Source organism: Pinus tabuliformis, chromosome Q (genome assembly GCF_031772625.1).
Source record: "Pinus tabuliformis cultivar Carrire ecotype Pingquan chromosome Q, CPIR1, whole genome shotgun sequence".
Lineage (NCBI taxonomy): Eukaryota > Viridiplantae > Streptophyta > Pinopsida > Pinales > Pinaceae > Pinus > Pinus tabuliformis.
The window spans coordinates 497,482,798-497,509,049 of NC_142296.1; the positions used below are offsets into that span (position 1 = coordinate 497,482,798).

Sequence of the window (26,252 nt, forward strand, 5' to 3'; positions counted from 1 at the left end):
AACTGGGAAAAATAGAAGTTTCAAGGGAAATGGTGCAAAAGGGAAATGATCTGCTCATGAAGAGGGACATGATGGGAGTTTCTTCATGAAGGCAAAGCATGCAGGGTTAACTATAGAGGTCCTCTAGGATCAAGGAATGGGGAGGATAGGGATAGTGACAAAATGTTGTGTAACAACTATGAAATCTAAAAACAATGGCATAAACTGTAGATAGATAAAAATAGTGAAGTGACTCCAAAAGAATTCAATTAGGAAACCACGACCAAGTGATATGAACCTGAATAGCAAACGAAGAATCTAGACAGAATAATAAATGAAGAATCACAACAAAAACTAAGAAACAAGCCTTATTTTTCTTCTCCAAACCACCAATAATTCTATCAATAGCTACCTCAAAGTGTGACATATTGATCTCAGTCTTCTCATTCCTCACAACAATAAGAGCACCCTCATTGCACACATTTGCAATATCTGCTACTGAAAATCCTAGAGTCAGTGCAGCAAGGCGTTGAGAGTAGTATTTTGGATCTTGGTCAAGCTTAAGTTTCTTCAGATAAATTTGGAAGATTTGTTCCCGACCAATTATGTCAGGCTTATCAATACAAATTTGACGATCAAATCAACTGGGCCTGAGAAGGGCCTTGTCCAAGATGTCAGGTCTGTTAGTGCCTGCAAGCACCACTACACCTGAAGTTGTCCCAAAACCATCCATTTATACTAGCAACTAGTTGAGAGTACTTTTTCTTTCATCATTTTCTACTGCTAACCCTCCACAACCTCTTTCCCGACCAATTGCATCGATCTCATCAATAAAGATAATACTTGGTGTAGACTGCCTAGCTTCAACAAACAAACTTCTAACTCTAGAAGGTCCAACACCAACAAACATCTCCATGAAATCTAAGCCAAAAATTGAAGGAAAAGGGACTCCTTCCTGTTGATGCCTCAAAAATCGCTGCAACGACATTGGGTAAAACCACCTGGTCCAGACCTTAAAGGCAACTCCTTTTCCATTTGGTGTGGTGGCTCCGACTGGATATAATGGGACCAGTTTCCCAATGATTTTGTAAGTAGGATGGATAAGTGATTGTTTTTCTATTATCTAATGGTAATGATGGATGCTTTATCCAAATATGCAAAAATATAAACAACTAATATATCCCGGGAAGTCTCTGGTTTAGTGCAATTCTTGGTGATTCTTATTGAAAAGTAGGCATGTAGATGACTCTATTTTTTAACAAAAATATTCATTCATATGATAATTACTTTGTTCAAGTAGTTGAACAAAGTAATAATTAAAACATTATTGCACTATTCTTCATATACCATTGACATAAATATGAAAAAATAAGTAACAATCCTTAAGCATTCAATAGTGATAAGCTAAAGGTTTGTTATGAAAGAACATACATATATCAAATGATAAAAAAAATGAATAAATGCCGATTCATATAAAAGTATGAAACAAAGACATAGATAATAGTACCATATGTAATTTGAATCCCCTCCAATATCAATCGCATTCAGATCCTGTCTTTCAACTCAGAAATACTTTCACAAAAAGCAATAGTGCATATCCCATAAAAGTACTCTCCATTAAAATTTAGAATTCAGGTCTAGTCTTCATAAAAACATATATATCGGAAGCACAGTAGTGCAACTCCCGATCCAAGTCTTAATACAAAAAATTGATGACCCTTTCTAAAAACATGAAAGGGTCTATAAATACTATCTAAACTAACTAACTATGAAATAAAAATGCTGTGAGCTGGTATAACCAAATCATAAATATATGAAAATCTTCTTGAAATAGACATGCTTGCAGTCGGTAAGAATGATTCATTGTTTCGGCTGACTATTCTTTGGCTTGAGCTGGCATATAGTGAGCATCGACTGTAGTTCTGGAGGGTGACTCATATGTGAATGTAGTTGTGCAGTATATGTGGCATCAGTAATTTCAGGAATCATACAACTGATTGCATCGGTTAGGCATTTGATTGTTGTCCTTTGACTATATGGTTTCACAAGGAAGAACCAAAAGGTTTCCCATGTTAAAGTATGGATGCCCGCGATTAATCTCTCCCTCTTTTCTAACTCCTTTTTCCATGTCTGTTCCAATTCTTTGACTGATGGTAATTTCCCTAGAGTGCATTCTGAGATTAAGTTTGAAAAATACAAAGTATCATTAATCAATTCCACTAGATTACCTGTTGCCGATCTACATCATGATTTTGCCCTTTCTGCCTTCATCAGTTGAGTTTGCCACTCAAGGAATAGGATTTCCTTATGTGATTCTAGCATTTGAGGCAGATTTGCGGCTTGTCCTTCCTTGCTGTCTTGCCAGGCAAGAAACTCTGTTAGTGTTTCATCTTCCTATTCCAACTTTTGTCTGTCTTCAACTGACTTATCAATCATAGATGAGGAAATTTCACAGAAGGGAGGAACAAGAGAAATATTATTACATAACAAGTTCAACATAGTAGATAATGCTTTAGTTATTTGCAGAGCCTCTGATTTGAATTCCTCAACTTGAGGAAATTTTTTGAACCTTTCTATTTGTGATGACAGTTTAGCAATCTATTCATCTTTTGTTTTGCTCAACTGTTCATTCATTGTCTTAATCTTGTTCAATGCTAGAAATAGCTCCTTTTGTTTATGAACTGCATCATGATCTATTCTCTATTTCTCTTTGAGCAGTTGCTCATTTAATTGGTTGTTTGATTGCTACTACGCTACCAACTGCTGCTCTAATTGCTCTATCCTCTGTTGTTTTTCATGTACTTGTGTCTCCAGTGAGATGATTGCTTGATCCTTTTCTTTAAGCAAATTGCTGACTTCCGATGCCTTGTCCATAGTAGCTGCTGTATATGCACCAACATACTGAGAGAGTTTAGTAAGGTCTTCGGAAGGGTTGACTTCCTCTCTCCATACCACATTAGTTATTTCCATCTATGCAGGCAAAAGAGAAGATTGATCAAGTTTTCTCTTTTTCCTTTGCCTCTTTATCACAACCCTATGCTTAGGGCTATAAAAGACATCCAAAGGTGGTATTTCCTCTATATTCAGAACAATTTCATCGGATGGGTCTTTTGGAATCATCTCTACATCCTTTTGAGTCATGGGTGGGCCACTGGTTCCTTCAGTGGAAACCGTATTAGTTGCTTTCTTCTGACCAATAGTTACTTCAGGCGTGCTAAATCCCTGTATACCTTCAGCAATACTTATGATTGAATCAAACTATTGCCATTCTTTGAGTAACTTAGGATCAATATGAATGTCTATATTAATGAGTTCACTGCCCTTTTCTTGTTCTTGCTCCTGCTCTGGTGTTTTTTCTTTCTCAGGAACGTTTTCCACTACAGGAGCTTTGTCAACAGTTTGACGTTTAGTTTCACTTGACTTGACTGTCGGGGTGGTGGCTAATAGGTCTAGAGGTAGAGTTTGCAACCTTTGGTCTCTAAGAATATTAAATGTTTCTAGCCCTTCATCTTGATACCTGATCCTAGCCAATGCTTTAAATTGAAATAAAGATTCAGCTGAAGAAAATAGATCATCGAAGTCGTCCTTCTGATGATCGAATTTTGTAAGTTTGGCTTGTTCAAGAAAATTATAGGCAACCTTTCTTGGATCATATTGCCTGTTAGGAATTGTGGCAAGATTTAGCATTTGTATCTTTCCTGCTTCCTTCTCTGCGTGTTTATAATCATGAAGAGTGAAAACACCGCATCGTAAAGGGAATATAGGCCATACCTGTTTCTTAGAATTTCTAAGGGTTTTTGATGTCCCTTCTACTGTTATTTGATAAGCCAATTCCTGAGCTAATAATTTATCAGGCACATACAAGGGGAGAACATGGGGCTTAGTAAGGCTACCAAAAAGCCTTACATAGGTGAATTTTTCTTCCCCGAACCAATTACCTACTGCAGTCAAGTCAATCCCTGCTTCCTAGGAAATTCTGGGGGCAGGCTTATTGAAAATAGAATAACATACAGGCAAATGAAACCATTACAAATTTTATGCAAATGATTTTTGTAGTGAGCCTTCCATAACTGTTCATGATAAATATGGATTGGTTTAGGATCTTGGGGAGTCCATCTCCATCCGAGTAAGGGAAATTAAATATTGAAACAAATAGTATCCATAATGTATGCATTGTAATAGAAAGTGGGAATGGTCCTGGTAGTTTTACCTGCATTTGTCTTGTACTCTAGAATTGTTGTGGCTAGTTTATCAGACAAAATATTTCCCCAATCCATCACATAGCCATTGATTGCAACTTCCATTAGGGGTACCATTTCTATGGTAAATTTAGCCGAATCATGTATTCCCCACATCCTACACATAATAGCCCCGGAATAAAAATAAGGGGAAGCCAAAGAGTCAAAAGAGTACTTATCTGATGACTCGTGCTTGTGCTTTTCGGGAAAATGTCTCCATTGCTTTATCAGGGCTGATTCTGAATCATTTTCCTGTGCAAAAGCCTACAAGAACGCTTTGTTGTATCGCTTCTCAGGTTGAGGTAAGTGATACATTTTCTTGAGATCCTCCAGCTGAAATGAGTCCAATATCCTCCCATCAACTATGAAAAACGTTCTATCTGAGACTGGAATTTCCTCTACCACCCATCTCACTACGTCAACATATGGCAGGATTTTAGCTCGCACTACTATCCTGTGAAGATAGGAACAGGCCAATTCTTTAAGAGTTCCTTCCAATTTGTTAGTTGAATCAATTGTGGCTTCCTCTGATAATTCCTCAGGCTCCTCCTCTTCTATCATATTGTAAATGCTGTCCCAGCTCGTGTTTCCTAGACCAAGGCACGTCGTATCTGAGATTAATCCTTTTTTGCTTGGTCCGGGATCTTTGACTGGGTGAGTTGATGTTGTGGAAGCTAATGTTGTGGACTTCTTTGATTTCTTACCCATTTTCTCTGGTTCTCTGGTTTCAAAAGAATTCTGCACAAACAGTTGCAAACAGTGATACAAAAAAATGCTGTTTCAAGCCAATATGAATAGAATTATGTCGATTGGCATAAAATAAAATATAGTTAAGGATTACCACGGATGAAATCCTTTGAAAGATCCATCCTTAACTGCAATATTGAATAGTTGTTTAAACTATCAATCGTGGTAAATAACCTCATAAATTCCCATCACGTCGTTTATATGTTGAATGATTGTTTTAAGCATGCCTTAGATTTTATTAATCGACGATCAGTGATAAATCGTTGATCGGCGATTGGGAATGTCAAAGGGAAGGATTTTAAAACTTGCTTTAAATATCTCTGATCACCGAAAGGTGATACAATATAATGCATGCAAACTTCCTTTAATGTATATTTTCTTTTCGAGATGTGCACCCAATTAATAGATCGCAGTCAGGATTTTGCATGATCTCTCATATCTTTATCATGTGACTCTGCCGAATGCTGATTGCCGATTGCGATTAGCTTTATCGCATCAGGAATTTTTGGTTAGGATTCATTAGATATATTCCTTTATCACTGATACTGTCGATTTTTTGATTGCGATTTTCTTTATCGCATCGGAGGAGTTGAGGGGTTCTTCTTTATTGTGCGTTGGCATTTGTTTTCCCTATTCTGGTGATTGCGATTACCTTTTTTGTTTTGGAGGATTGGGGGGTGTTATTTTATGTGTGTTTCTTTTAATATTGCTATATGTGATCTCTGATCGCTTTATCGCAATATTGAATGATCTTTTAAATTTTATAAAGAAAAATTTTATTTCTTATTTCAAAGGTTTGTATAACATGATTTATTTACATCGGGGCTTTAACAAGAATTTTCCTTATGATGAGGTACATACCATTTTATTCACACATTTAACTAGGTTTATTTTTAAAAGGGACCCATTTCATATTATGATCTTGTGTAAAATTTTTTAATGAAATGGGGGGTTGTTGTACAGCACAACAATTGGCGATTCACTGGAAGAAACAGTTATCACTAAGAAAATAATATAATACTTTAACTTTCTCAATCTGAAAACTTTAACAGACAGAGAAAATCTAATATAACTAGGTAATCACAAATTCTGAATATAATGAAGACTATTTTTGCTATTTCTCTCTTATCTCAAAATTAAATACATTCTAAATTTTAAGTAAACCCTACTTGGTTGATAATGATAAAACAAAAGACTTCATCAACTTAGCTTGTATAATGACTCCATTTTCATGGGTAGAGCCACTGCTTCCAGCAAACGTTCATAGTCTCGGCAGGGTTACCTTTTAACCATTTAATCATTCATTTTCCCATCCATTTTAGAGTATAATTAAAAAGAATGAATCCAAAAGATATGTTTCCACATCTTTTGTATTGCATTTTCTTTTTTCCTTATTCCTTTATTTTTCAAGATAAAAAGCCATTGTCTTGGTTTGGTGGCCAGCTGTTGACAATGCCATTCATTGGTTGTAGTTTAACTGAACAAGCTGGCTCGTGATGAGACCCCTTGTCTTATAATTATAAGCCATTACCCTGTTTTGGTATGCAGTGTTGGTAATGTCAGTTGAAATATTCCCCTATGATCATGGTAAGTAGGCTTGTAATAAGACCTCTTATCTTTTATATCAAATATATTTTAGAATTACACTCTGAAAAACTATAAACTTTGATAGATGGGATGAACAATTTTCTCCTTAAGAGAACATAGATGACATTTTTTTAGAGTTGAAGATGCTAAAATTGAATCAATCTTTGTTTTGTATTGATAACCATTTTTAGGTTTCTAAAACTTTAGAATGATTTACAGTATTTCTGAGTTTTGAGAAGATTTTACAAAAATAAAATGGGGGTTTCAGAATCCAATTATACCTAATTTCCTAGAATTTTCTTTTTCATTTAAGGCTTCCATTTCTTAAAAGTAAATATTAAAAATATTTTCTTTTGAGTAACTTATTAAATATAGTAAAGACCAACGGAAGGCTATTCACAATGTTGTTTCCTAAAAATAACTAATTATTCACACCAATCCTGATGAAAATTGAATATTTACAAAGGGAGAAGGGGTTACCTCCTCAATTGAAGAATTTTTTCAGAATAAGCCCATTAACATGAAGAGAGTCTCTCTTTCCTGATATATCTTTCAATATGAACGTAGAAGGGCCTATCTTCTTGCTGATTTGGAATGGTCCAAGTCACATTTTTGAAACTTTGTGTGTTTTCCTTTATCTTCATGGGCTTTGTCCCATTTCAAAACCAGATCACTAATTTGTAAATGTTTTGAGCCAGTTGAAGCTGTGTCAAAAGAAGACTTATGAATTTGTTGATGCTTTGCATGTGTAATTCAAGCTTTCTCCCTTTCTTCTTCTAATTTCAAGATCTGATCATGTCTCAATTGAATAGAAGATGAGGGACTTTCTTCAATAAACTGCACTAAAGCTAGTGATGGAAGTACTAAGTTTGATGGTATGACAGTTTCCTTCCCATACACTATATTATATGGAGAAGTTCCTATTGAGGTCTTCTGTGTTATAAGGTCTGCCCATAGTGCAAATATCGAAGACTTATGCCAGTTTTTATGATTCTGCTCAATAGTTCTCTTAATGGCTTTGATAAGATTATTATTGGTAAATTCTGCTAAACCATTACCCTGAGGGTAGTAGTTTGTAGAATATTTCAATTTGAATCCTCTTTTTATGGAAAATTGAAGAATAGAATTACCAGAGAAATAAGATGCATTATAAAAAATAAGATTGTTTGGAACACCAAACATGGTAATAATGGACTGATCTATGAATTCAATGATTGCCACAGAGTTTTCTATCTTCAAAGGAATTTCTTCAACCCACTTAGTAAAGTAATCAGTAGCTGTAAGGATATACCTATGCTATTTGGATGAATGTGAAGTGATTTCTCCAATGATGTCCAATCCCCATTGTTCAAAAGGTTGTTCAATGTTGACTCGCTGCAAAGGAAAAGCTGGCTTCCTTTGTCTTCCACTGGTAGTTTGACATATTTGGCATTTCCTTACATATTCATGAGTATCTCTAAACAAGGTGGGCCAGTAATATCCAGCATGAATGATTTTGTGGGCTGTTGTATCATCTCCAAAATTTCCTCCTATAGGACCATCATGTAGCTCCTGCAAGACCTTTTGCGCTTCACGTTTTTCTAAGCATCTTAACAAAATTGAATCATAATTCCATCTAAACAGCACATCATCAACAATCATGAAGTTTTTTGCTTTCAGTATTATGGCATGCTTGTTCTTATAGGAAAGATTAGGAGGAGCATATCCATTTTTCAAATAGAATATCAAATCTGCATACTAGGATTCAAGATTAGTGGTACTTATTTGATTGATTTCTTCAGTATCATTTGTACCTTCATGTTCCTGAATATTAGAAGCTCCTGCTAACAACCTGCAAAAACCTTGGCCTTTGACAATCTTTGATGGTTTAATTTCCAAGTAATATTCTTGTAATGTTGTGACCCAATTTGCCCTTTTTCTCCCAATTCCCTTTGAACTAGTAACTGTCTTACTGCTGAAAAAGGGACTATAACTTTGGTGCGAGCCTTTAAGAGAAAGGGTCTGTAATGTTTAATGGCTTTGTATACAGCAAAGGCTTCTTTTTCAACTTCAGATTAATTAAGTTAGCACCTTGAAGGTTTGAACTATAAAATAAAATTGGTGCTTCCAAGTTTTGAATGTTGATTTGTGTCAGCACTGCTGCGTAAGATGAATCAGATGCAAGAGCATATAAAATGAAATGATTTGAAAAATAGAAGTGCTTAAAGCAGGGGCATTTATGATTGATTTTTTGATGGAATCAAACGCCTCTTTTTCTATAGGCCCCCATTTAAACACTGAATTTTTCTTGACCATGGTTTGTAATGGTAAAACAATCTGTGAAAAATATGGAACAAGTCTTTTTACAAAGTTAATCTGACCTAAAAATGATTGCTTTTATTTTTTATTATGTGGGAATGGAATCTCAAAAATCTATGTAATTCTATCTGGATCAATATGAATACCATCTTTTGAAATGATGAAGCCCAAGAGTTTACCTTGGTCAACAGCAAAAAAGGACTTCTTAGGATTGAGTGAAATGCCATACCTTTTGCAGCGTTCAAAGATCTGTTTCAAATCATGCAAATGACTTGATCTTTTCTTAGAGAAAACAGTAATGTCATCTAAATAGACAACTACTGATTTATTAATTAGACCTTTGAATGCTATGTCCATCGCTCTTTGGAACATAGCTCCAGCATTAATTAACCCGAAAGGCATTTTTTGATAGGCATAAGTTCCCCACTTGGTTCTGAAAGTAGTCTTAAGTCTGTCATCGGGGTGCACCAAGATTTGGTTATACCCTGAAAAACCATCTAAGAAGGACATTAATTCAGAGCCAGCTACTGAATGGAGAGTTTGCTCCATTGTTGGTAGAGGGAAGTTATCCTTTTGACTTGCTTTGTTAAGATTTCTGAAATCAATACAAATTCTAATGTCACCATTTTTCTTCCTTATTCGCACCATGTTGGACACCCAATTTGAATGTCTAATAGGAAAAATTATTTTGGCTTTCAAGAGTTTGTTTAATTCAGCTTTTATTTGACTCTCTAAGTTAGGATGAATCTTCCTTAATTTCTATTGTACTGGTTTTTGTTCAGAAAGCATTGGAATTGTATGTTGTATGATAGATGTATCATATGTTTTCAAATCATCATATTTCCAAGCAAAGACGCTTTTATATTTATGCAATAATCTGACAAATGTAATCCTTTATTCCGAAGTAAGTCCTAATCCCAAATTGATGTTTTGTGGATTATCCTCAGTACCAAGGTTTATTAATTCAAATCTCAAAGTAGAACTTTGGAGCTTTGAATTGGTAACTTGTTTAAACCTGTCTTTGATGTCATAAAGATCTTCAAGTTTGACCATTGGTTTGGGTATTGAGTTTTCTTCAAGCTTTTCTTTCATTTGAAGATCATGATCACTTTTATCGATAATTGGATCATCATAGGACTTATTGGAAGTTAAGAAATTTAAAATGTCATCATCATGATTGAACACTCACTAGTTAGTGACTTTATCAGGAATCGATGGTCTAAAAATTAACTCTACTGAAAATCTATCGGGACTGTAATCTTTGGATGGAAGGAGCTTAGAAGCAACATTTGCTAGTAAGTCTACTGCGACATTCTGGGATCTAGGGATGGGAGAAATATTGAATGCTAAAAAATGAGATATAAGGTCTTGTACCAAGGATTGATAATGTTTAAGGTGACTAGAAATGCAATGTATAGTATTTCTGACTTGTCTTAGAACAATTTCAGAGTCACCGAACACTTTCAAATATAGAACTTTAAGACCAATTGCTTTATAAATTCCTTGAATCAAGGCTTCATATTCAGCAGTATTGTTTGTGCATTCAAATTCTAATTTGCATGATAACATGGTCTTTTTTCCCTCAAGGCTAACTAAAATACATCCTGCTCCTGCACCTTCATTAGATTTAGACCCATCAAAATATAATGACCCAAACAAAGATTTATCTACAATCTTATTTACAGTTTCCTCAGTAACTTTAACACACCTTTTTGTATCTGTTTGAGAAAAAATTTCAATTTGAGATGTGAAACTATTAACTGAGAAAGGTGATGATTGAGCAGTAAAATTGCCAAAGAATGATTCGGATGAGTAATTACCCAGAATTTTGTTGTTGAATTCTATTGGTTGGTTTTCTTGTTCAAACTTAGTGACAGTATGAGTCATATGTTTCCCCGATCAATCTTTATCTGATTTGGCTTGCCTTTATAAGGTAGCCACATATGAGACCAATCGGTGGAAATATAACCATGAAGTTTCTTGGACCAGTCTCTACTCAAAATCAAACCATAGAATTCAAGGATATCAGCGATTAAAATATCAATTCTCTGAACCACTCTTGGGTCAGCTGATAATCTAATGGTAACTGAGTTGATTTCTCTTAATACCTGGACCTTAGTTATATCAAACTGTACAATATGGATTGCAAACTTTTGGGGTTCAATGTTCATTTTGGAACGAACTGAAGGTGGCATTATATTCGAGGAAGCCCCTAAGTCAATTAAATAGTTGTGAAAATTTCTATTATAGATCTCATAGGTTAAGAGAAAAGGAGGAGTATGGGAATTTGATCTATCTCCTATTAGGACAGAATCAATAGCTTCTACTCTACCAGGAGGTGGTTTACCTGTTTCATTAGCAGCTTTGGATAACACAACATTAGGAAGAGGAGAAGAAGGTACTGCATCTAACTCCTTAAGCAACGAATTTTGTTGATGTTTGAGTTTACTAAGTTCAAACATAGTGATATTTGCCTTTGTTTTCTTCATGTCTTCAATAACGTTGTAGTCCATAGAGTCTGTAACTACTAATGTTTTAGCTGTTGTAGGTGGATTTGAAGCTGATGGCTGATTTTGAGAAGGTGCGGCCGCATATTTCTTTATGGGAGTTTTCTCTTTTGTAGTGGTACCCATGTTCCTTTTCTTTTGATTTACTTGAACAGGTTTAGGAGTGCCTTTACTTCTGGTAGTTACAGGGAAAGCTTCCTGTTCATTTTCTGTATCAGAATTAGGCAAAATGAAGTCCCACATACCATGGCATTCTACAGTTACCTCTTCTTCTTGTTCTTCAGATGATAAGACTGTCTCTTCTTCTTCGTCTTCTTTGGGGTCTAAGTCTGCATTGGATATAGCATTCAGAGTTTTTGATTTTGGCTTTTTGAAGTTTCTAAATGGTTTTTGGTTGAAGTCTCAGCTACTTGCTTCTTCATTTCTACCATTTCGTTTGATAAAGTCTTGAGATCCATATCATATGGATCTTTAGCCATTTTCTTCTTTGAATCATCTTTGAAAGAGAATTTTTTAGATTTTCTGTCTTCAAGAACAGCTTTCTTTTCTAAGGCGATGATACATTTTTCCACAGCAATTGCCTCTTTCATATTTTCTGCTAGAGTAGGTTTGCCAACTCTATCTACAAATATAGCTATGTTTGAAGGTAAAGCTATTATATGCCATTCACTTCTAACTTGTTCACTAGGCTTAGAGGTGGTCGGGATCTTATTCAAGAGTTTATTGAGCCTCGAATTGAATTCCTTTATAGGTTCTTTGGACTCTGTCCTAAGATTTGAAAGATCTTTGATTAATGTTGCTACAGATCTGTCATCACTGTATTTAGTCAAGAACTACTCTTGGAAAATATTCCAACTAGTAATGGATCCTGATGGTAAAGAAAAATACCAAGATCCAGCTGATGCTTGTAGGGTATAAGGGAAAAGCCTAACAACCACATCTTCTTCTATAACTCCTTTTAGGTTAACTGACAACATAAAGTTGTTAATGTGTTCATCTGCTAGTATGCCTACATCTGGATTAAATTTTGGCAACCATTTTTCAGGATGTGCGGGCAATGGGTGCAAAGGTGCAGGCATAGTGACTGCACGAGGGCTACTCCATGGATTTTGTGCCATTGTCAAGCTAATAGTAGATGATAATGCCAATGAAGTTCTAGATGGTTGGGAAGTAGATATTATGGTTCCAGAAAGTTGAGAGGCTGATGTTGAAGTTCCAATTCCCTGTTGAACGACAATTTGGAGTGGGGGAGTGGATGGTTGACTTTGCAATGGAGAAGATGAAATGGAGGATGATGATGAGAAAGTTTCACTATCATATATTGTAGTTGTTTTCCTTGCTCTTTTCCTTTTGGGCAAAGGTAACTCATTAGGTTCAATACCAAGATTTTCACTCTGAAGTCTAGTGAGGGGGTGAGGAGGAATGAATTACGAAATCACACTGCCTTGGGATACCTCAGATTTCTGTGGTGATATTGAGAATCCTTGAAGTTTGTGGATAAGAGACTATACTTTGGGAGATTCGGGACTTAATTTATCTGGGATATTTTGGGGTTGAGCAGTGGTAGTTGTTTCCTCTACTTCTCGCTTGAAGACTGGAGTTCCAGTATGCAAAGGAGAAGTCGGAGGAGAGGTAGAGGGAGATTTACTCTCAGAATGGATTGTAGATTTGGATTTTCTTGCCATTCATAGTTCATGCCCTCCTTCTAGTGCCAAAAATGTTTATGCATCAAATATTGTTGCATCGAAATCGAGGAAAACCACCCAGTCTGGACCTTAAAGGCAACTCCTTTTCCGTTTGGTGTGGTGGCTCCGACTTGATATAATGGGACCAGTTTCCCAATGATTTTGTAAGTAGGATAGATAAGTGATTGTTTTTATATTATCTAATGGTAATGATGGATGTTTTGTCCTAATATGCAAAAATATAAACAACTAATCTATCCTGGGAAATCTCTGGTTTAGTGCAATTCTTGGTGATTCTTATTGAAAAGTAGGCATGTAGATGACTCTATTTTTTAACAAAAATATTCATTCATATGATAATTACTTTGTTCAAGTAGTTGAAAAAAGTAATAATTAAAACATTATTGCACCCTTCTTCATATACCATTGACATAAATATGAATAAATAAGTAACAATCCTTAAACATTCAATAGTGATAAGCTAAAGGACTGTTATGAAAGCACATACATATATCAAATGATAGCAAAAATGAATAAATGTTGATTCATATAAAAGTATGAAATAAAGACATAGATAATAGTACCATATGTAATTTGAATCCCCTTCGATATCAATCGCATTCAGATCCTGTCTTTCAACTTAGAAATACTTTCACAAAAAACCAATAGTGCATATCCCATAAAAGTACTCTCCATTAAAATTCAGAATTCAGGTCCAGTCTTCATAAAATATATATATATATATAGGAAGCATAGTAGTGAAACTCCCGATCCAAGTCTTAATACAAAAAATTGAGGACCCTTTCTAAAAACATGAAAGGATCTATAAATACTATCTAAACTAACTAACTATGAAAAAAAATGTTGTGAGCTGGTATAACCAAATCATAAATATATGAAAATATTCTTGAAATAGAAATGCTTGTAGTTGGTAAGAATGATTCATTGTTTTGGCTGGCTATTCTTTAGCTCGAGCTAGCATATAGTGAGCATTGGATGCAGCTCTGGAGGGTGACTCATACATGAATGTAGTTGTGCAGTATATGTGGCATCAGTAATTTCAGGAATCATACAACTGATTGCATCTGTTAGGCATTTGATTGTTGTCCTTTGGCAATATGGTTTCACAAGGAAGAACTAAAAGGTTTCCCATGTTAAAGTATGGATGCCTGCGATTAATCTCTCCCTCTTTTTTAACTCCTTTTTCCATGTTTGTTCCAATTCTTTGACTGATGGTAATTTCCCTGGAGTGCATTCTGAGATTAAGTTTGACAAATACAGAGTATCATTAATTAATTCCACTAGATTACCAGTTGCCGATCTACATCTTGATGTTGCCCTTTCTGCCTTCATCAGTTGAGTTTGCCACTCAAGGAATAGGATTTCCTTGTGTGATTCCAGAATTTGAGGCAGATTTGTGGCTTGTCCTTCCTTGGTGTCTTGCCAAGCAAGAAACTCTGTTAGTGTTTCATCTGCCTGTTCCAACTTTTGTCTGTCTTCAACTGACTTATCAATCATAGATGAGGAAATTTCACAGAAGGGAGGAACAAGAGAAATATTATTACATAACAAGTTCAACTGAGTAGATAATGCTTTAGTTATTTGGAGAGCCTCTGATTTGAATTCCTCGACTTGAGGAAACTTTTTGAACCTTTCTATTTGTGATGACAGTTGAGCAATATGTTCATCTTTTGTTTTTCTCAACTGTTCATTCATTATCTTAAGCTTGTTCAATGCTAGAGATAGCTCCTTCTGTTTCTGAACTGCATCTTGATCTATTCTCTGTTTCTCTTTGAGTAGTTGCTCATTTAATTGGTTGTTTGATTACTGTTGCGCTGCCAACTGCTGCTCTAACTGCTCTATCCTCTATTGTTTTTCTTGTACCTGTGTCTCCACTAAGATGATCGCTTGATCCTTTTCTTTAAGCAAATTTCTGACTTCCAATGCCTTGTCCATAGTAGCTGTTGTATATGCACCGACATACTAAGAGAGTTTAGTAAGATCTTCGGAAGGGTTGACTTCCTCTCTCCATACCACATTAGTTATTTCCATCTATGTAGGAAAAAGAGAAGATTGATCAAGTTTTCTCTTTTTCCTTTGCCTCTTTATCACAGCTCTATGCTTAGGGCAATAAAATACATCCAAAGGTGGTATTTCTTCTATATTCAGAATAATTTCATCAGATGGGTCTTTTGGAATCATCTCTACATCCTTTTAAGTCATTGGTGGGCCGTTGGTTCCTTTAGTGGAAACCGTATTAGTTGTTGTCTTCTGACCAGTCGTTACTTCAGGCATGCTAAATCCCTGTATAGCTTCAGTATTACTTATGACTGAAGCAAACTGTTGCCATTCTTTGAGTAACTTAGGATCAATATGAATGTCTGTATTAATGAGTTCACTGACCTCTTCTTGTTCTTGCTCCTACTCTGGTGTTTTTTCTTTCTCGGGAACTTTACCACTGCAGGAGCTTTGTCAATAGTTTGTTATTTAGTTTCGCTTGACTGTACTATCGGGGTGGTGGCTAATAGGTCTAGAGGCAGAGTTTGCAACCTCTGGTCTCTAAGCATATTAAATGTTTCTAGCCCTTCATCTTGATACCTGATCCTGGCCAATGCTTTAACCTGAAATAATGATTCAGCTGAAGAAAATAGATCATCGAAGTCATCCTTCTCATGATCGAATTTTGTAAGTTTGGCTTGTTCAAGAACATTATAGGCAACCTTTCTTGGATCATATTGCCTGTTAGGAATTGTGGCAAGATTCAGCATTTGTATCTTTCTTGTTTCCTTCTCTGTGTGATTGTAATCATGAAGAGTGAAAACATCGCATCGTAAAGGGAATATAGGCCATACCTATTTCTTAAAATTTCTAAGGGTTTTTGATGTCCCTTCTACTGTTATTTCATAAGCCAAATCCTGAGCTAATAATTTATCAGGCACATACAAGGGGAGAACATGGGGCTTAGTAAGGCTACCGAAAGCCTTACATAGGTGAATTTTTCTTCCCCAAACCAATTACCTACTGCAGTCAAGTCAATCCCTACTTCTTGGGAAATTCTGGGGGCAGGCTTATTGAAAATAGAATAATACACAGGCAAAATAAAACCATTACAAATTTTATACAAATGATTTTTGTAGTGAGCCTTCCATAACTGCTCATGATAAATATGGATTGGTTTAGGGTCTTGGGGAGTCCATCTCCATCCGAGTAATGGAAATTCAGAATTGAAACAAATAGTATCCATAATGTATGCACTGTAATAGAAAGGGGGAATGGTCCTGGTAGTTTTACGTGCATTTGTCCTGTACTCTAGAATTGTTGTGGCTAGTTTATCAAACAAAATATTTCCCCAATCCATCACATAGCCATTGATTGCAACTTCCATTAGGGGTACCATTTCTATGGTAAATTTAGCCGAATCATGTATTCCCCACATACTACGCATCATATCCCCAGCATAACAATAATGGGAAGCCAAAGAGTCAACAGAGTACTTACCCGATGACTTGTGCTTGTGCTTTTCAGGAGAATGTCTCCATTGCTTTATCGGGGCTGATTCTAAATCAATCTCCTGTGAAAACGCCTCCAAGAACGCTTTGTTGTATCGCTTCTCAGGTTGAGGTAAGTGATACATTTTCCTAAGATCCTCTGGCTAAAATGAGCCGAATATCCTCCCATTAGTTGTGCAAAATGTTCTATCTGAGACTGGAATTTCCTCTACCACCCATCTCACTACGTCAGTATATGGCAGGATTTTAGCTCACGCTGCTATCCTGTGAAGATAGGAACAAGCCAATTCTTTAAGAGTTCCTTCCGATTTGTTAGTTGAATTAGCTATTGATTCCTCTGATAATTCCTCAGGCTCCTCCGCTTCTATCAGATTGTAAATGCTCTCCCAGCTCGTGTTTCCTAGACCAAGGCACATCCTATCTGAGATTAATCCTTTTTTTCTTGGTCTGGGATATTTGACTGGGTGATCTGATGCTGTGGACTTCTTTGATTTCTTAACCATTTTCTCTGGTTCTCTGGTTTCCGAAGTATTCTGCACAAATAGTTTCAAATAGTGATACAGAAAAATGTTGTTTCAAGCCAATATGAATAGAATTATGTCGATTAGTATAAAATAAAATATAGTTAAGGATTACCACGGATGAAATCCTTTGAAAGATCCATCCTTAACTGCAGTATTTAATAGTCGTTTAAACTGTCAATCGTGGTAAATAACCTCATAAATGCCCATCATGTCGTTTATATGCCGAATGATTGTTTTAAGTGTGCCTTAGATTTTATTAATCAACGATCAGCAATAAATTGCAGATCGGCGATCGGGAATGTCAAAGGGAAGGCTTTTAAAACTTGCTTTAAATATCTTCAATCACCGAAAGGTGATATAATATAATGCATGCAAACTTCCTTTAATGTATATTTGCTTTTCGAGATGTGCGCCCAATTAATAGATCACAGTCGGGATTTTGCATGATCTCTCATATCTTTATCATGTGACTCCGCTGAATGCCGATTGTCGATTGCGATTAGCTTTATCGCATCGGGAGTTTTTGGTTAGGCTTCTTTAGATATATTCATTTATCACCGAGACTGCCGATTTGCTGATTGCGATTTGCTTTATCGCATTAAAGGAGTTGAGGGGTTCTTCTTTATTGTGCGTTGGCATTTGTTTTCCCCGATCTACCAATTGCGATTACCTTTTTTGGGTCAGAGGATTGGGGGTTGTTGTTTTATGTGTGTTTCTTTTAATATTGCGATATGCGATCTCTGATCGCTTTATCGCAATATTGAATGATTTTTTAAATTTTATAAAGAAACACTTTATTTCTTATTTCAAAGGTTTGTATAACATGATTTATTTACATCGGGGCTTTAACAAGAATTTTCCTTATGATGAGGTAGATACCATTTTATTCACACATTTAACTAGGTTTATTTTTAAAAGGGACCCATTTCATATTATGACCTTGTGTAAAAAATTTTAATGAAATGGGTGGTTTTTGTACAACAAAACACTTCCCATGTTGTATCTTTTTCCAACATAGTTTTCCCTGTGCCAGGAGGACCCACTAAAAGGTCTTCTTTTGGAATTTTAGCTCCTAGCTCTTGGTACTTTCTAGGATTTTTAAGAAAATGCACAAACTCCATGATATCTTGATTTGCTTCATCACAACCAGCTACATCCTTAAATAAGACCTTGATCACAATGCAGGAAACGTGTAGCATATGTGACTGAACTTGCAAACTAAAAATTTGGAAGTTGAAATCAAGTGGCACAACATGAAGAAATTTTATTGTATGAAAACTGGTAAATGTTTAACAGGACCATTACAAAGTGCTGAATTTCTCTATGAAAGAATAATAAAAACATACTAAAGAGAAATAGGTAGTGTGCATATCAATACAAGTATCCAACCCAGAACAGAGAACACTAAGAAAACTTGCAACGTACATTAAGACAACATGTATTGTACCGTGAAGTAACAAAAAAATAGATGGCATTCAAAAGTATAAACAAATGTGGAATAAAATGTAGACAAGCTCAACAACATACATATAAGAAAATAAAGGCATAAAATGTGAAAGAGTCTCATAACAATCAGCAAGGGAGAGAAATAACCGATCTTACATTGTAATATGATGCTAAAACATCTACGTCTTATAAATTCAAAATTTTAAGTTGCATCATAGCAGTTGAGGCCTTAATTTGGTGTATTCATGCAACTGGCACCATACTGATACAAGGCCAAACAGAATATATAACATTTTCTATAAGAATATTTTGTTCTGAAACATTGAGATACAGGTCTATAATTAAAAACTTTAGATAAGGAAACAAAAATTCCACAACAGAAGACATGTGAAATATTTTGGAATACAAACCTTGTCCTTTGAATTTTTGTCTAGCTTTGTCACATTAGATTTTCCAATGTTAAAGAGTCCACGACCACCCTTGCCTCTAGGTCCACCTATGCCTAAACCACTTTGCATCCCAACATATGATGTCCTCCTTGCTACAATGCCTGCTATACACAAACAAATAAAACTTTAAGAAAATGCACACATCTAAGACTTTTGAAAAATAGTTGTGCATGCAACCAAACATATCAAAGATGAAAAACTAATCACTAGAAGAAAAATATAAAATAGATATACCAATGGCTATGGGAAAACCTGAAAGCACAGAAAAAAGGTGTTCCCATAGGAAATGTGAAATAGTTCAGTTCTAATAAGTGGCGCTTCACAGTATCCTATTGAAGATGTGCTTAAACAAGGAGGTCACTCGGTATCTCCTTCTTCTACCTCCATATGGAAGTAAGGAGGAATCTTCTCTATCATACAAACTAAAAAGAAAAACAAAAAGTGGACCAGAATATAGACTTCACCTAACATATCTAAAAGTAAGAAATTCGATGTAAGTCGACGTGCAGGTTACCCTTTTCGCAAAACCCAAAGTCTCATCCTAGGTAACGGTTTATCTAGGTCCTGACTAAATGACCCTCTCCTAAATCTCATCCCGCTTTTGTGATGGGGCTCTTTGATCCATAACATCACTCAAATCTTGAGAACCAACCAAACAATTTGTGCAACCCTTCTGACTAACAAAATAAAGGATTTCCACAAAAAATTATTAGAGTACAATTCGTCCAACCCTGTTGGTGAGAAAATCGAAGGATTTTCTACAAAAACATTAACATAGTACAAGGGCTCACCACTTTGCCTCGAATAAGAGTGCATTAGACAAAGGACACACCCGCACTGTAGACTTCACACTCACACATCTTACACTCTCTCAGCTCAACAATGGAGACTATCTAATTGATACAGGTGAATCCCCTGAATTCAACCCTACCCTCGATTTCTTGGAATGGTAGAGGCGATTTCAACCTTGATTTTTGGGAATGGTAGAGGTGATTGCAACCATGGTAGAGGCGATTGCAACCAAATACGACCTGGAAACCAGGAAGTTGGGGTGATTGCAGGAAAATCTAACTCACAAATCAGGCAAATTAAGCCTTTGCATTGTTTATCCCCTTTATTTTTTATGGCTAAAATATAATAATTATTGATTTTTAAAATAAATTTTGGGCTAACTATAGAAAATGCATGTAATATAAAAAATTCACCCTTCCAAAATATAAAACCCCTTAAATTTCGCCCTTGGGCTAAGATTTGCCCCTAAATTTTCTATGTTGATGCGTTGAAGAAAGAAAATGGAAACACCTAGTAAGAAACCTAAAAGCTCTACTATAACACATGTAGAAGAGGAAGAAATGCAACATGATATATCAAAATTGCGAGACCAAGTGAAACAAATTTCATTCTCACAAAAAGTAACAGAAGCTAAGATCGATGGTATAGAAGAAAAATTGAAAGGAAACATGGAATATTTGAAGAGAGACTTGAAAATTTTGCTACAATAAATTCTTCCTAATGGGTGAAAAGGTAGTAGAGGAAAATCATGATGAGAACAAAAGAAATATTAATCATAATTTTATAGACTCTAACATTGGATTGAAGACCCACCATATTCCAAAAATTGATATGAGGAAGTTTGATGGCAAGGATCCCGTAACATGGATACTACAGATGGAGCAATATTTTGATCTCCATAATGTGCAAAAACACAAAAGGTACGCATTACAACTTTATATTCAGAACCCTAATCAGTTTGTATGGCATCTATGGCTTTTCTCTTGTAAGGAAATTGTCACTTGGTAAATTTTTATGGAGGAAATGATATCACATTATGAGCGTTAGAGTCGGTATTTTCATCCATCCATCAGAGTCAAATCCTCTTGTTGCATTCCATATTAGGTGTCCCGCCCAGTCATTTCCATTCCATTAGGCGCATAGATCATTTCACGGTAGTGGCATTCCTACAGTTTCCCTCACGTTATCTACATGTTGGCTCATGTTTGTTGATTAAAAAAGCATATACAGTCTTCCTTTTATCTTAAATATTGCAAAGGTTATTTTTAGGGTTTCTTGGCCAATTAGGTCTAGGGTTTTATAGGGTTTTGTCAAAAAATGTGTCAGAGTGTTCAATAATTACCAACAGGCCATGAGGATGTTTCAAAATCAATAAAATTCGTCATCAAGTGTTCAAAATGTATTTTTCCTCAAAACTCTGTTTTGAGGAAAAAACAGAGTATTTAGCCTTTATTGTAAAAAATTATGAAAATTTTGTTTTTCTCGTTGTAAATTTCTTCATCTGTGATCCTGGTTTCCTTCCTTAGCCCCAGAAGCTCCAACACCTACAAGACAAACAAAGCACAGGTCATTTAGTTCATCACAAAAGCTAAAAAGAAGTGAAAAAGTCCAAAAACTGAGTTTAAAGATAAAGTCAAATCCAAAACATTATGAATGTGGGTTTCATGAGCCAAAATTTCAAAATCTCTTTGTTTATAAGCTATTCATTCATTGGATAAGTTCATTTGCAAAAGAGAAGAAAGATAGAGAAATTTTGGTGAGCAAGTGAGAAATTGGGTGAAAATCGTTGTAAGATTACCGGCATGGCACACTGGGCAGGAGGCGCGACGCATACAGCCGGCGCGGCGCACTGGGCCTCAGCACTTAGTTCATTTTTACAAGGGCGCGGTGCATTGGGCGTGCTGCGCAGCGCACACAGCCAAAGAGCCCGAAAAACTTCCAAGCTCGCTCCAATCGCCGAAAATTGCATCGATCGGTCTTCATACAAGTAGGTAGAGTCTTCAAATCTGTTTTGTATCCAAGTTTGATGATTGTTTGATGGTGTGTGTTTCATGGTGCTTGTGTAAAACAATCAAACCCTACCTTTTAAAATACCTCAAAGAAACTTGTTGCTAGGGTTTCAATTCACTGTTTTGTCACTAAGTTCACTCCCTCATCTCATTTGTCCCTTGTTTTCATTATTCCCTAAGTTCCCCTACCCCCCTAAGTTCATTAATTCCCTATCCTAAGTTCCCTTTCCAAAATTTCCAAATGTAAACCCCAAACCCTAATCCTATACAAAAACTCCCATAACATCCCATATTTCCCTAACTAAATCTATCCCATCAGTCCCAAATTTCCCACTATTTTTCCCTCCCCTTATACTCCCTCATTTCACTGTTTTCCCTTGGTGGTAGAGGTCAAGCACATCACCAAAAACAGTCCACCACAGTTTGACACATCAACACCTATTTCTCCAAGGCAATTTTTCTATCAGCAGCTATGGCATCTGATCCTTCATATGATTATGAAGAGGAAACCCAAAGTGACTCACCCACAGAGGGACATGCACCCAGGAGGCCTCATAGAGGTGGCAAACATATCAGAGAAGAACCAACTACTCTTGCTGAATTACAGGCCTGCCCATTTGCCATCTCTTGTTTCCAACGTTAGTCACGTTATGAATTTTTTGAGAAGGTTGCTAATCTTCAGTTTCATTATGAGTTGGCTTGCTTATTCATGTTGCATTTACATGGTGATCAAGCCACTCTTGCTGGTGCTACTTTCACATTAACACTATAAACCATTTCATTAGCAACCGGCATACCAAACATTGGAGAACCATGGAATAAGAGGCAGAAAATTTACCGACAACACTATGAACCGTACATCAAACCTGGCTTTTTGAGGCAACTCAAGAGAGTGTTTCCTTTTCGGTTCCTCAAGGATGAGTATGCTCCTTTAATGAAACTCATCATGAAGTATTTCACTTGTGAGGGTCGTTTCTCCCGCTTGTATGCTTATCACATCAGGCTGCTGATGCATTTTACCCGGGTACGCATGATGAACATTCCTTATTTCATATGCCAAAACATAGAGAAGATGACCACTCTTATGCAGCACAAGACCCGTCAACAGCAGTTTACCAGTGTTTATCATTTTGCTCTCATCAAGATTGTGGTTGTTCATTAGCTTGGTTTACAGGGCATCACTTGGGATGATTTCATCTCTCGTGAGTTTTTCAAATTTCAACAGGGACCTTTAGAGGCTTTATATGAGACAGGTGGACCTTCTTATCAGCATGAGGGCCATGAGACCACTAGTGTGCCAGTGTTCATCACATATCATAGGGGTACTAGACGGTTGTTTGCAGCAGCAAAGTGAGTGTTATCTCCACCCGGGGTGGAAGGAGCCTCACTTCCATCATCAGCACAGTAGGTTCAAGACTGAGGCAAGAGACCTCTACAGGAGGAAGGACCATCAGGTGAGCGGGAGACTGATTTCATCCTCATTGAGGGTGATGATACAGATACGAGCCCGCAAAGGGAAACTTAGAGAAATCATTCAGGAGCAGTAGGCGGACATTGATGCCTTGTCTACCGACTTGGATAGAGCCCAATGGACTATATAGTACTTGGAGCAGAGGAATAAGTAGCTTGAGGATCAGCAGGTGGTTATGGAAATGAAAAACATTCGGCAAAACCGCCAAGCTGCCCAAAGGAGGAGGGTGGAGTTCACTTCATTGGAGCAAGAGATCAATGCAGATAGGGAGTCATGGCTTGAAAGAGCTAATATCCACTTGGAGAGGAGGCTGGAGAAGGCAATCAATGAGAATAATATGCTTAGAAACTTGTCATGTCATTACTTCTCTCGGAACTTGGTGTGCCAAGCAAGAATCGGGCATTTAAAAGAAAAGTTGAAGAGAGCATCAAAAAGGCAAAAAGAGGATGAAGGAATTCAGATCTTAGCTGGGGCTTCCTTGGCCCATCATAGCACTTGATAAAGAAGACCCAACCCAAATTTCAAGAAATTTGGAGCAATTTTTGTATTTTGCAAATTTTTGGCACAAAAAACAGGTTTTTCTGCCCTATGCGTCGCGCCACGTGGCGCTTGCTTTTGCTAGAGGCCTCCAAATCTCAAAAACTTAGCATTTTTGGATTTTTCATGCAAAATTACACTTTTCTACCTATGGCCAAGAAATTTGGGCAGGTTTTGACTCCTCAAAAAGGTCAAAAACACTCAAAAAATGACCTCACTGCCCCTATTTTGACATACAGGAAGCAGTGTTGGGAGAATGAACTTTTGGAGGGGAAAATGGAGGCCAAATTAAAAAATTCTATTTGGGTTGGAAATTAGACAGGTAGAACTTTCCAGCAAGAACACCTGGAGCTCATTTTGACATCGGGAAGGCCTCCAAAAGTGGGTCCAAATAGGCACTATGCATAGAGGATCAGGGGCAGCGCATAGAGGAAAAATTGCCAGTTTGACCCAGTTTTTCGCCCAGCTTTGCCTAATTTTACTTTTTCACTTTCCTAATGGAAAATTTGTGATGTAATTTGATGAACATTGATAGATCATGATGTAAATATGCTAAATTTTCACTTGTAGAGGTAGATTCATCAGTTTAAAGGTTGTTTGAAACTGAATGAATCAGTTCCCTTGTTTCTAGAGTCATGCTATTATGTTGCCTAGTTTCTAGTTCTCAGTTTAGAATTAGTTGGATCAGCTCCTAAACATGTGAGCTCGACCCCTAGAGGCTAGGATGAGATATGGTTTGTCTATATTATGTTGTTTTTCAGTCATTAGCATGGTTGGACTCTTGAGAAAGAAAAGAACTTCATTGTACACTCATATTTTCATTTTGGCTAAGGAATTGAGACCAGGATTTGCAGCCCTCTTTGGGATTCATGTGTCAATTTGTCTTGGTATAGTGTTTCTCTTTGTAATTGTGAATTTTTTTATGTGATTGTATGCCATTATCTATCTTATTTCTTCTGAAATAAACAAACAAGGGTGTAAGTAGAATCCATTGAAAGTGCAGTGCTCTACCTGAAGTTTGCTTTAGTTATTTGATGTTTTTAGCTGTTTGGGGAGGATCCATGGTTTCTCTTGCCCTCTTCAACACCTCACCGGTCTAATCCCTCCATCTCATTCAGATTTCAGTGCCAAAACGATTGCCTACCTTGCCCCATTGAGATCTCTACAGGACTGAGCCTCAATCCCCGCACCCAAAATCTATCTTTCCATCTGAGCCAACAAAAACATTATTTTCTTCAGTCAAATTCTCTTGTACTTATAACTAGTCTAAGATCAGTATTTCTATCAGTCATCTCAAGCCCTCATCAATCATTATTTGCTGAGATTGACCCAGAGAGAGCCCTCTCCTGACCTGGTAGGGCTAGCTACTAGGCTGAGCGTGGTTTGATGTTGGCTCTGGATCCTACCTTTTCAGCCTGAGGTAAATCTAGGCTCTAACATAGTGGTGACTCCGCTAGGGAAGAAAGTTTATTTTCATTTGTTTGGCTTTGTAGACTACAAACGGAGCCTGAAGCTAGCCAGGTAGCCTTCGAAACGCTCTTGCTTTGCATTAGCGAAAGTCGATGAAAGCTACTTCAGTCAATCTCCGGTCTAGTTTATAAATTGAACATCTGATCTAAATGATCACCCCAGTAACATGTGTCAAGTTAGATCTAATTGTTGATGGTGGACAGTAGTCAGACACATATGAAGTCTGAAATCATTCACCTGGAAACTCCGGTGTTGAAGAATCCTAAGGTTCAGAATTTTTATGGTGACTCTACTCTTCAAGAACTAGTAGCCTGAACAATTTCTTGGTGAATTCATTATTATCAAAATGGTTTCGTTGGATTGAAGGTATGCTCCCATGAGCCGACATCACATTCCAGGTTTTCCAAATAAAATTTCGAAGGTAGATTGGCAAAGGAATTTGCCTATGTTTAAAGATTGATAATAGGGATGATGCTGCTTTACATATGGTTAGAAATCACATACATATTCGCAAGTTGAAGGTTGATTTTCTTGAAGATTGTTTGATGAAGATATTCATGGCCACTCTAGAAGGTGACGCCCGATCTTGGTATCAAAGTTTGCCGCCTGCTTGTATTTACTATTTGAAGTATTTTCATACCATGTTCTTTGAAAGGTATAAAGAATCTTATCCATCATTAAATTTGGTTCTGAACTATTGCAAACATGTTTATAGTTTTATTGAACATCTTGAGAAAGTTTATGAATATTATGACTTCATGGATGATGAGATCATGGAAGCCTTGTATGAAAATCCATTTCAGCAGCATAAAGAGGATATTTATCAAGATGCACAGGAAAATTTGCAGCTGGATCAAGATCTTAATACCGTGGAAAATGATGAAAGAGAAGTTTTTATTTCAGATCTGTCCATAGAAGAAGACTGTATGCAGGAAAGTCAAGTTTCAATTTCAGAATGTGATAAAGTCAAGTTGACCAATTCAGATCATGATGATCAAGAGTAC

The 26,252-nt window shown here is 36.5% G+C and overlaps 1 pseudogene; it reads right to left on the reverse strand.

Moving 5' to 3' along the window:
* Positions 1-244: 244 nt before the first annotated feature.
* Positions 245-21,730, reverse strand: LOC149220336 (ATP-dependent zinc metalloprotease FTSH 8, mitochondrial-like; annotated as a pseudogene).
* Positions 21,731-26,252: the final 4,522 nt, after the last annotated feature.